The following is an 11125-nucleotide window of genomic DNA, read 5'->3' on the forward strand; positions in this document are numbered from 1 at the left end:
ATATGCAACATTATGAGCCATGCCCTCACCTTCTTGAGCCAAGAATGATGTACCTTATTGGTTTGAGCATTTACCTCAACCACTTACTCACTTTCATTAAGCTTGTACCTTCAAACCCTAATGGGTATCGTGTAACCAACATGCACAAAAGCTTTTGTTGTATTTATGGAGTAGACACTGCCCTTCACCAATCTATAAGGCAAGTGGTAAGACCCTCTCTTTCCCTTTCCCATATAAATCTACCTCATAACCATTACTCTAAGAAGGAAGGCCCTCATTCCCATGGAGGAGGTATGGTATTCAAGGAAGCATCAAGCATGTTGAAGGAACATCTATGTGCAAACCACTTAAGCAAGGGTGGCAGCCTTGTTTTGATCATTGTGTGAGAATGGTCAAGGTGGAAATCATGTGGAAGCAATGGCATGTATGTCTAAAGCATGTCAACTACAAGAGGTCAAGCAAGCACAAAGAGTGGAGTGCACCATCATTAAGGTGTACATCTTCATCGACATCAAATAAAGACTTAGATGGCATCGTTGTATTAGCCTCTAAGGCTCTAGGAACATAGTTGTAAGTCTTAGATAACCACACCACCAAGACATCCTTGTACGCCTAATGTTATAAAGGCAACCTATGTCCAATACCACCTATTCCAATTCTTTCATAGTTGGTATTGAGGGAGGGCATTAAAAGACTAAGGTTATGTAGAAGGGGAAGAGAAGGGTGTGTGTGTGTGTGAAAGGACTTAAGGTCCACTAGCTCACCTATTTAAAGGTGGAGCTAGAACGCTTTTATATATGGAGCAAGAAGCCTAGTTGTATTTTGAGCAACTTAATAAGCAAGATATTTTCTTGTATTTTGTGAGTCCCTCTCCTCCACATACTTGATCTAGCATGAGCACCACGAATTCTAACAAGAATCAAGTTGCTTTGGCATGTGGTTCATCTGGAATTGCTGCATTGTTACTTTCAAATGGTCGCATAGCATACTCACATTTTAAAATCAAGTTGCTTTGGCATGTGGTTCATCTAGAATCGCTGCATTGTTACTTTCAAATGGTCGCATAGCATACTCACATTTTAAAATCCCATTGGTTCTCAATGCTTCTAGCACATGTGGTATAAAAGCTAATAGCCCATTGGATGAGGTGTTGAAGCTTGCAAGGTTAATCATTTGGGATAAGGCTCCAATGATGCATCAATATGCATATGAAGCATTGGACATGACATTGAAAGACATTATTCAAAGTGATATAGTCTGTGGTGGGAAAATTATGCTCTTTGGCGGTGACTTTAGGCAAATATTATCCGTTGTGGCAAAGGGATCACGTGAGGAAATTGTTGATGCAACGTTTTGTCGGTCATATATTTGGAGATATGTGAATGTTTTAAAGCTCACCCAAAATATGTGGGTCAGACATAGTGCTTTTATGATTGTAGATAACTAGAATTTGTCAAATGGACTTTACAAATTAGAGATGGCTCTATAGGAAATCTAACAATCAAGGTAGAGTAGTAATTCCACCATGAATGTTGATCCACGGGAACTCCCTTTTCAGTTTGGTAGAATGGGTATACAAAGATCTTAAAAGAGTGGAGGAGTATGCATGCTTCTTCAAAGATCGTGCTATTCTTGCACCATGAAATCTAGAGATTAATGAATTAGCCTTGAGTGCATTACCTAATCTTGAAAGAGAATACATCAGGGAAGATTCAGTTGTTTCTTCTGAGAATGACAGAATATTGTATCCAATTGAGTACTTTAACAGTTTGAACTTGGGTACTGGTTACCCTCCTCACCACTTGCTTATAAAGATTAATGCTCCTATTATGCTGCTTTGCAGTTTGGACCCTCGACAGGGACTTCGTATAGGTACCAAACTGATATGCAAGCAATTTTAGTCAAAGGTGATAGAAGCAGAAATCATTACAGATACAAACATTGGAGACAAGGTCTTTATTCCCAGGATAACATTCATACCAAATATGCTTCAATTGCCTTTTGACATGAGAAGGAGATAATTTCCTGAGGCTAGCTTTTGGTATGTCAATAAATAAGTCCCAAGAATAAACATTGACTATGCTGGGAATTTATTTGGCCACACAAGTATTCACACATGGACAATTGTATGTTGCTATGTCACGTATTAGATCATCTGATGTAGTGAAAGTGTGTGTAAAGCATATTGTAGAACACGAAAGCAACATAGATGATGCAAATGAAGTCTTCATAACCAATGTTGTCTACAAAGAGATATTGCAAATGGCATGCAGAAGAATGTAAATGTAATCTATGCCCAAAAGTTGGGAATGAGCTATTGATACAACAGCGTACAAATGCCAGAGACTACATTCATAGATATCTCTGTATCAATCAAGTAAGCATTTGAAAGGAGAATGTTTGCAAAGATATGATAGGTGCAATCTATGTTGTCTTTTAGTAACTGTGCATGCTTTGAAATGCATAGAAAGATGCATAAAGAAATCTATTTTTATTTCAAAAGTGTTATTATCATCAAATTTGATTTTATGCATAGAAAGATGCATAAAAGATTTATTTTATTTCAAAAGTGTTATTCTCATTAAAATTGAATTTATGCATAGAAGGATGCATAAAAGATTTTTTTTTATTTCAAAAGTGTTATTCTCATTAAAATTGAATTTATGCATAGAAGGATGCATAAAGGATTTAATTTTATTTCAAAAGTGTTATTTTCCTTAAATTGAATTATGCATAAATAGATGCGTAAAGAATCTTTATATCAAAAATTAGAATCCTCTTAAATTCTATGTTTAAATTCTGTGAATAGAAGAGATGAGAATGTGAGGTGAATAGATGTGATGAGATGTGATGTAAATCAGATAGAGGTGAATGGATGGATGGATGGATGTAATGTGAATAGAGGCGATGAGATGTGAGGTGAATAGATGTGATGTGAATTAAATAGATGTGAGGTGAATAGATGAGATGTGAATAGATGAGATGTGAGGTGAATAGATGTGATGTGAATTAAATAGATGGGAATGAATGGATGAGATGTGAATAGATGAGATGTGAGGTGAATAGATGTGATGTGAGGTGAATAGATGTGATGTGAATTAAATAGATGGGAATGAATGGATGGATGGATGGATATGAATAGAGGTGATGAGAATGTGAGGTGGATAGATATGATGAGATGTGATGTGAATCAGATAGAAGGGAATGAATGGAGGTGATGTTTCTTTTAGAATGACAATCACTTTTTTGTGATGCAAAGACATGAAGTTACATAGGAGATGGATGACAAAATTCCTTCAATTTATCTCACATTGATGTAACCATTGCTGGTAATATTGAATTGATATGTATAAATCTACTTACATTAAGGTAAAGCCACCATATATATCCACAATATGGAGTTCCCCATCTATTGCTCAAGGGGTGGTTTAAATTGTTGAGATGGCTGAAGGGATCAGTGAGTTCCTGATTGTTTTTTTAACATTTGGATAAGCAAATGTTTTTCTTTTAAATTACTTTTATTTATTTTTCTTATTGCTTGGTTTGAAATACTAAACCTCCATAGAGAGAGAGAGAGAGAGAGAGAGAGAGAGTGTGTGTGACTTCAAATGATTAGTGTAGTGAGTATCGTATTTGATATCTCACAGGTATATTGCTTAGGATGGATGTGGCAAGGAGATCATTTTTATTTGTTTATGGTGATGGACAATTTATTGAAGGTATTTTCTTGACAGTTACGATAATATAGGCATCATTGTTTACCATAATCTATTTTAATTTTCATGGCTCAATTGTAGACCCTCCGTTTTGGGAAGGACAAGCAACAACATCTCTAATTATCGAACTATTAGAGAGCACATGTGTATTACAGTATATATAGAAACTTGCTTTTTATGTAGATTTTGTGTTTTATTTAAAAATATATAAATTATTATTGATACATTCCTTTTGCCAACAACACAAAATATCTTTATTATTTGAACCTAGATTATTAATAGTTTGTATGGTCAAGACACTTACAATGAGATCTTTGGACACCTTGGAATTTATAATCTAAGATTACGAAAGATTGTGGATCAGCTTCATGTACATGTAATGTTTGTGGACTATGAAAAGCCTAATAAGTTAGATTTTCAGTGCATAGGCACTGGACATTACAAAATTTTTGATTTTCTATCTACAAGCTTATTCAAACGCCATTCGTCTCTCAAATATTGATCCACCGAATGAGTTTTGTAAGGTTTTATCTTTATCTTTTTTGTTTTCTTTGAAAATTATATCTTGCAATATCTAATATTTTTATCTTAAATTTATTTTTTGGCAAATGGAGGCGAGGAGTATAGGATTCCAAGGAGAGATAATCCAGTTGCCTGAAGATCGTTTTAATGCTTGGCTTAGGTGTGTTTTAGATTGTCACCACTATATCAGGTTAGAATGTTAGATGTATATTTGTGCCAAGTTTGTTGCTTTATTCAAAGAAAATTAAGCACTTTAGGAGCTCCTACATGGATATATATGACAAGCATGGTATGTTCATATATAATAATAATAAGGTTGGAAAGTTGAGGATTATGTCTTATCTTTACTCACCCCAGAGGACTAGCCTTTGTTTTCATGTAGAATACTCTTGCCTGTCTCAGGGGTCAGGCCACTAGCTCACTGCTTCTAAAGTTTTTACCACTAATAGAAGCTCTCAATGCATGAAGTAACCCTTTAGATGGCCCATAGTCTGGAATAATAGGATAGCCTAAACTTTCCAACCTACTTGCATTTATATCCAATATAGTTTCCATGATAAATTCCATTTCCATAGCATATATTTGTGCATCTATTATTCCTAGGATAGCAGTAACATCAACATGTCTTCTAAGATAAAGAAAAGAAATAAATGATAAGCACCATAATGGACTTGTTTGTGGGATCTCTTACAATAACAAGCCTTCAAATAAGCTCTTGATTGACAACTATTCAGACTCCTTTCCATGGAAATAGGCAAATCAGCCTGTTGAATAGAATCAAACATCATCTCTTCCATAAGCAAACCATTGTTGATAGTAGCAACACTTGATCTATCAGGAATAATTAACCCTTCAAAATCATGTAGTTATTTCCCATATTGTTGGAGGTTTTGCATGTGTAGCAGAGCTTGATTCTTTGCTATAGAATGACAAACACTAACATTAGCACACCCTCTCTACAAGCCATGGAAGAAAACATGTGAAAGTTTGGTAGAGAATTTGTTCCAAAGCTGTCTAAGAGATATAGGCTCACAAAAAACTAGTATAATGACAAATAGTTGATGCAATTGTAATCCTATTTTTTGAAATGCAGCTTCTTGAAGACACATATACCACTCCTCATCACTCTCCAGCATTCCTCTAGCTTTGCCTGCAGCCTTAAAGCACGGATCCAACTGTCCATGCACTGTTCATACATCCTTAAAAGATTTACAGCCTTTGCACACTGTGAGTAACATGCGTAGGTAATATTGCTCACTGCACTCGGACTAACATTATACATACGTCCAATCATATTTTCCCTTTTTCTTTTAGTTGAGGATCAAAGAGTTGTACTTCACATCCACTTGCAAGGGAAAGCAACATATAGCAAGCTATTTGCATCTGCATCCACTTGCAAGGGAAAGCAACATATAGCAAGGTATTTGCATCTGCATGCAATTGATTAGCTCTAAATCATTCGGTGGGATTAGTCCTTTGGTTTATCTCACAACTAATTACATCACGCAAATCATCATGATCATTGAATATCACATTATTCTGCATTGAAAGATGAACATGCAAAATTTGTATATCAAGCTTTTCATTATGCAAATTATATTGGTATAAGCGCCAATATGCCTTTGACGCAGACACGTACCGTGCATCCAAATATTAACTAACCTCATCAATAACCCCATGTGTATCTTGTAATGTCCCTTGTATACATACTGATACAAATACTTCACTGTTGTAATGGGGGCAGAGCATACTTCTATGTTAATATGGGCTTTGTATCTCATAAAGAGAAAAGGGTTAGATGGGACAACCCATTGACTATCCACCCTATGATCCTTTACTTGGATGAAACTACCATCATCTCATTGTATGTAAGTTGGATACCCATTGTCATCAATGCTAGTAGTCTCAAAAAACTTTCAAGGGTACCGATGTTTGCAACTCCTATCAACCATGCAAGGAGAGCACATATTTAGTTCCCCACATGGTCCATGTACATTACAATGACTGATTATGTTGTGCAACTTAGGAAACATCAATTTATTAGGAAGTTCAACACATACCAACATATCATAGTGAGAAATCTCGGTTGATTTACATCCACTTTCCAATATCAATAATATATGTGCATGTGGTAAGAAGTTCAATAACAGAAACAAATCCCACTACCCTTCCAAATAATGCTTTTTTCACCAATAAGTGCATCATATCCTTATGCTTCTCATCATAAAATACCCGTCTGTTCCTTCAAGCTAAGTCAATCTTGGGTAGCCTGACCTGATAGTAAAGCATTGCTTATTTCATCCCAATTAGGATTGCAAGTAAAGGTAATAAAGAGGTCAAGTTTACCCATCTTCCGAACAACTGCTATTGAATCTTGATACAATTGATGCATATATCAAGGCCCCCCCAATATATGTAGATGGTAGAACTACCTTGCATCCGGAAATGCCCCCACAGAGTCTATTGACCCCATCCCTTATATTACCCATGTCTTCAAGACCTTGGTATACTTCAACATGCAATGCTTTCTGGTTATTATGTATCCATACTAATCTTGATTCTTCCATGCTACTATATGCATTAACAATGTACTGTTACAAAAGTCGACCATCACGCAGAAGGCAAGCATTTGTATCCTCCCTTATCTGTAATCTATATGCATAATAATTATGTTGAGTTACAGTCTTTGTCTCCTCATTTGAACCTTGTCTATTCCTACCATGGATAGGAATTCCAACATGCCAACCATCCTCTCCTCGAGGAAACATAAGAACATATAATAGAGGCATATGTGAATGATGCAAGCACCTGTGCGAGTTATTATTTGAATATCTTTATGCTCCACATGAAAATCATCTTCTTGACCCATAATGAAAGTAACTACCTCAATTCCTGTAGGAACCAAGTATTGCCTTGAGGTTGATCGAGCTTCACTGAGATGACCATTCTCAAATCAGCATGTGGACTTGAGTGCAACATTTCTCTCATTGTATGAAGTGCACAGGCATACGAATTATGTTTGTACATCATTGTTTGCAACCTTTCAACCACATTGTGATTTAAAGAGGGCATCCCATGAAGTCTATTCTCCAATTCATGCTCCGTATCATACACATATAATTGGGAAAATTGAGGTGCCGCATCTCGTGTTTCATCAGGTATTGTAGAACCAACACTATGATAGATAGTACCATGGATTCAAAAATCGAATATTCCTCCCCTCCTAGTAAACTAATTATCCAAGGGAGCACCAAGTGAAATGAATGCTAGGGAATTGTTAAAAGAAAATATATTCTTCATGTATTCCTTACTTGATTTATCATTACCAAGTAACAACTCAACCAATGTAGGAGGAGGATTTTCCAAAGGCAGTAAAAAGACATTCCCACTTGCACAACAGTGTTTGCCCACATATTGTCCAAGATTTTTTAACGCCTCCCATTTCCAAATTAGTGCACCACAAAAGAAAGGTATCCTAATGAGTAAAGAGTATAATCTTTGGAACTTAGCATCATAGTTATTGGGTGCTTAACATTTTAAGGATTTGAAAAGACATGCCTTATAGAGTGACATTCGGATTTAATACCTTTCACATTGCTAACAGCACAACAAATAACTTGAAAATTATCAACAGAGCCAATATCATCTATAGGTAGCTCATTTAAATCAAAATAAACAGGGCCTCGTGCCATATCTCTATGTGCCTAAACATTGTGATGCTCATTGATAGGTTCTTGAAGTACGGTAGCATTGGGAGAGTTTCTCTATTACTCGGGTCTAAGTAGATTCTACCATAGAACTCTCCATGCTTAGGACTCCTCATCTTCAACCCTTCTAAATGTCTTAATTTCATTTTCATTAAAGTACTCCGTTAAATTAGTAGCAATTTGTAAGTCCTTGTTCGCGACGAATAATTATGGCGGGACACACATATTGCATCCAAAATTCGAAGCCAATGAACTTGGTTCAAACTTAGGTATATACAACTCATAACCATCTTCAACCCCTATGAAAAAAAAAATTACTAATTTTCTTTTTACAAACATTCTTAACTTCAAGTGCCATTACCACACATGTGACCCTACTCTCAGATAGAATCCAAAAAGTAGTAAACATGATGTAGTTATTAGAGAAATTTAGAATATATAAGTGTGTCTAATATATACAATCCCTTGCTTATAAGTGAAAACCTCTCTCCATCTCCAAAGAGAGAGAGAGAGAGAGAGAGAGAGAGAGAGAGAGACAATAAAATAGAAAGAGAGATGTAAAGAATTTGAGAAAATAGAGAATTCATAAATATCATGGGAGCCAAATCTAGAAAGTTGCAATACAATTTGTCCCTTGAGAAAAAACATCATTACACTCATAAAATCTCTAGGGAACTACCTTGGTTTCCAACATACAGCTCATCTTTTTCACAATAGCATTGAGTCAATTAATGGATATCTTTAGACTCAATACCTCCAAGCCTAATGTGCGTACTTGCTCTTTTAAAGAAATCAACTTGTTCTTTACATTCCCTATTACATCCACCTAGACATTCCCCAATTTCACCATGCATATTTTCCATGAAAGAAATCATGTCTAGTTGGTTAGCCTCCATACGACCACTATTGTCAAGAACACAATGGAGATTATGTGTCAACTCATCTCTTAGCGTATCTCCCCTTTGGCTGCGACTTCCACGGATCTCATCCCAAAGGGCTTCTAAGTACTCCTTGTTGCAAGCAACCTGATTTTTCTCGGTGCGCTCGCATATTTTCACAATAGTTTGTAGACATTTAGAGCTTGATTGTCTAGATGGAGACCTTGACCTAGCAAGGTGTTTTGCAGCTCAAACATTCATCAACTCAAGTGGGGTAGACAAAGCTACTTCTACATTGGAATCTCCATTTCGTGCCACTACTGCATTTGAGTCGTTGTTAGCATTTGGATCTCCATTTGAGAAGATCATTATATGACAATTTATTATTGTCATAGGTAAAATTTAAAATGTCTAATGAAATGTCTCTGCATAAAACATAATCAAACTTTATATCAATAACAATCATGATCTTTTTTATAGTTAGCAACAGAGAGAGAGAGTATAAGAAAAGAATGAGAGAGACAAAGATAATATTTATATATAAGAAAACAAAGACTATTCAAATACCAAAAGTGACCTACTAGCACCAATGGTCAAAGAAGAAGAACACATCCATATTTATTTTCTAAGCAACTTATGTTTTGGGATATATTTAATTGTACTTGATCTCTATCACCATAGACATTATATTCTATTTCATACTGTCGTACTTGATCTCTATCACCAAACTGAATTCTCTCTCTCTCTCTCTCTCTCTCTCTCTCTCTCTCTCTCTCTCTCTCTCTCTCGTTAGAATTTCGTGGTGCTCATGCTAGATCAAATATGTGGAGGAGAGAGACACAAAATACAAGAAAAGATCTTGCTTATTAAGTTCCTCAAAATAGAACTAAGCTTCATAAAATGCCTTCTAGCTCCACCTTTAAATAGGTGAGCTAGTGGACCATAAGTCCATTCACACACCACACCCTTCTCCTCCCCTTTTACGTAACCTTAGTCTCTTAATACCCCCCCTCAATACCAACTATGAAAAAATTGCAATAGGTGGTATTGGACATAGGATGCCTTTATAACATTAGGCGTACAAGGTTAGGAATATAGGTGTGGTTACATTGAGATTTAAAACAATTTCTCAGTGGAGTTAGAGGCTGATACAAAGTTAGCTTTTGACTCTTTGTTAGGACATTTGGAAGTGATATGTCCCGTTTGTTTACACTTGTTACATTTCATTTTGTTGGGATATTTGATCCAATAATTATTTGCCAAATGACCTGCAATGGACACATCTTACTTTGATCACTTGATGTGACAAAGCTTATTCCATATTCGATGAAGTTGTTGCAGGCCTCTTTTCTTCATCAAGACAAGATTGAATGACTCCTTCAAGGGTGGGATTAGGTATGTTCTTCAGGGTGGTGACTAAGGTGGGGTACACCTTCTTGACTGCTTTTAGCAAAATAGCCACTGCATCATCTTCATCTCCATTCTTGCATTCATTGATGCAAGTTGAGCCATAAGGCCCTTCGAGTGAGAGATGAAGGCTCCAATGCCGTCTCCCTCTTTGAGTTCCAAGCTGAAAAATTCAATTTTAATAAGTGAGATCTTGGAATTCTTACCACGAGCTCCGCTTGTCAAGCTCATCCCATTTCTCCTTTGCAATCAGAAGCTGGTCCACATGGTGAATGAGAGCCTCATCAAGATGAAGCATGATGTTGTCTTGTGCCCTCTCATCATCTTCAATATCTTCAGCCTTAGTTCGATCAATAACCTTAGTGCCGGAGATGAATGGCCTTTGGACATCGTCTTGTACTTGACAAGGACTTGCCAAGTGTGGAAGCCCTCTCAACCACTAACTCTGATGGAGATTAGCTTCATTAGTGTCAAAGAACACTTTTTTTGGTGATTAAGATCACCATTAGTGTTTCGCAACACTATTAGTGCTTAAGAGCACATTTCTAATGTCTAATGATACTTGCATTGGTGATTAGATTCACCATTAATGTTTAAAAACACTCTTAGTGTTTAGAAACACTTTGGAATGGCTCTCCTTTGCTAGATTAATAGTCTCATTAGTGTTAATCAATACTATTAGTGCTTATAAGCAGACTTTGAGAAGCTTTAAGCACTTGAAGATATTGATGAAGCTTGATGGCAATGAGGCATATGAATACCCCATGGTGTATGCCCACCACTTCAAGGATATGGAAAAAGGATATGGTGTATTGTTCTTGTGAGCCAGGTACCTTTGTGGGGGTTGAAAATATCTGCCCAGGTTGCTAGACCTTTTTTGTGAAGATTTAGAGCT

This window comes from Cibotium barometz, chromosome 37 (assembly GCF_041138505.1).
Source record: "Cibotium barometz isolate CiBa-2024 chromosome 37, ASM4113850v1, whole genome shotgun sequence".
Lineage (NCBI taxonomy): Eukaryota > Viridiplantae > Streptophyta > Polypodiopsida > Cyatheales > Cibotiaceae > Cibotium > Cibotium barometz.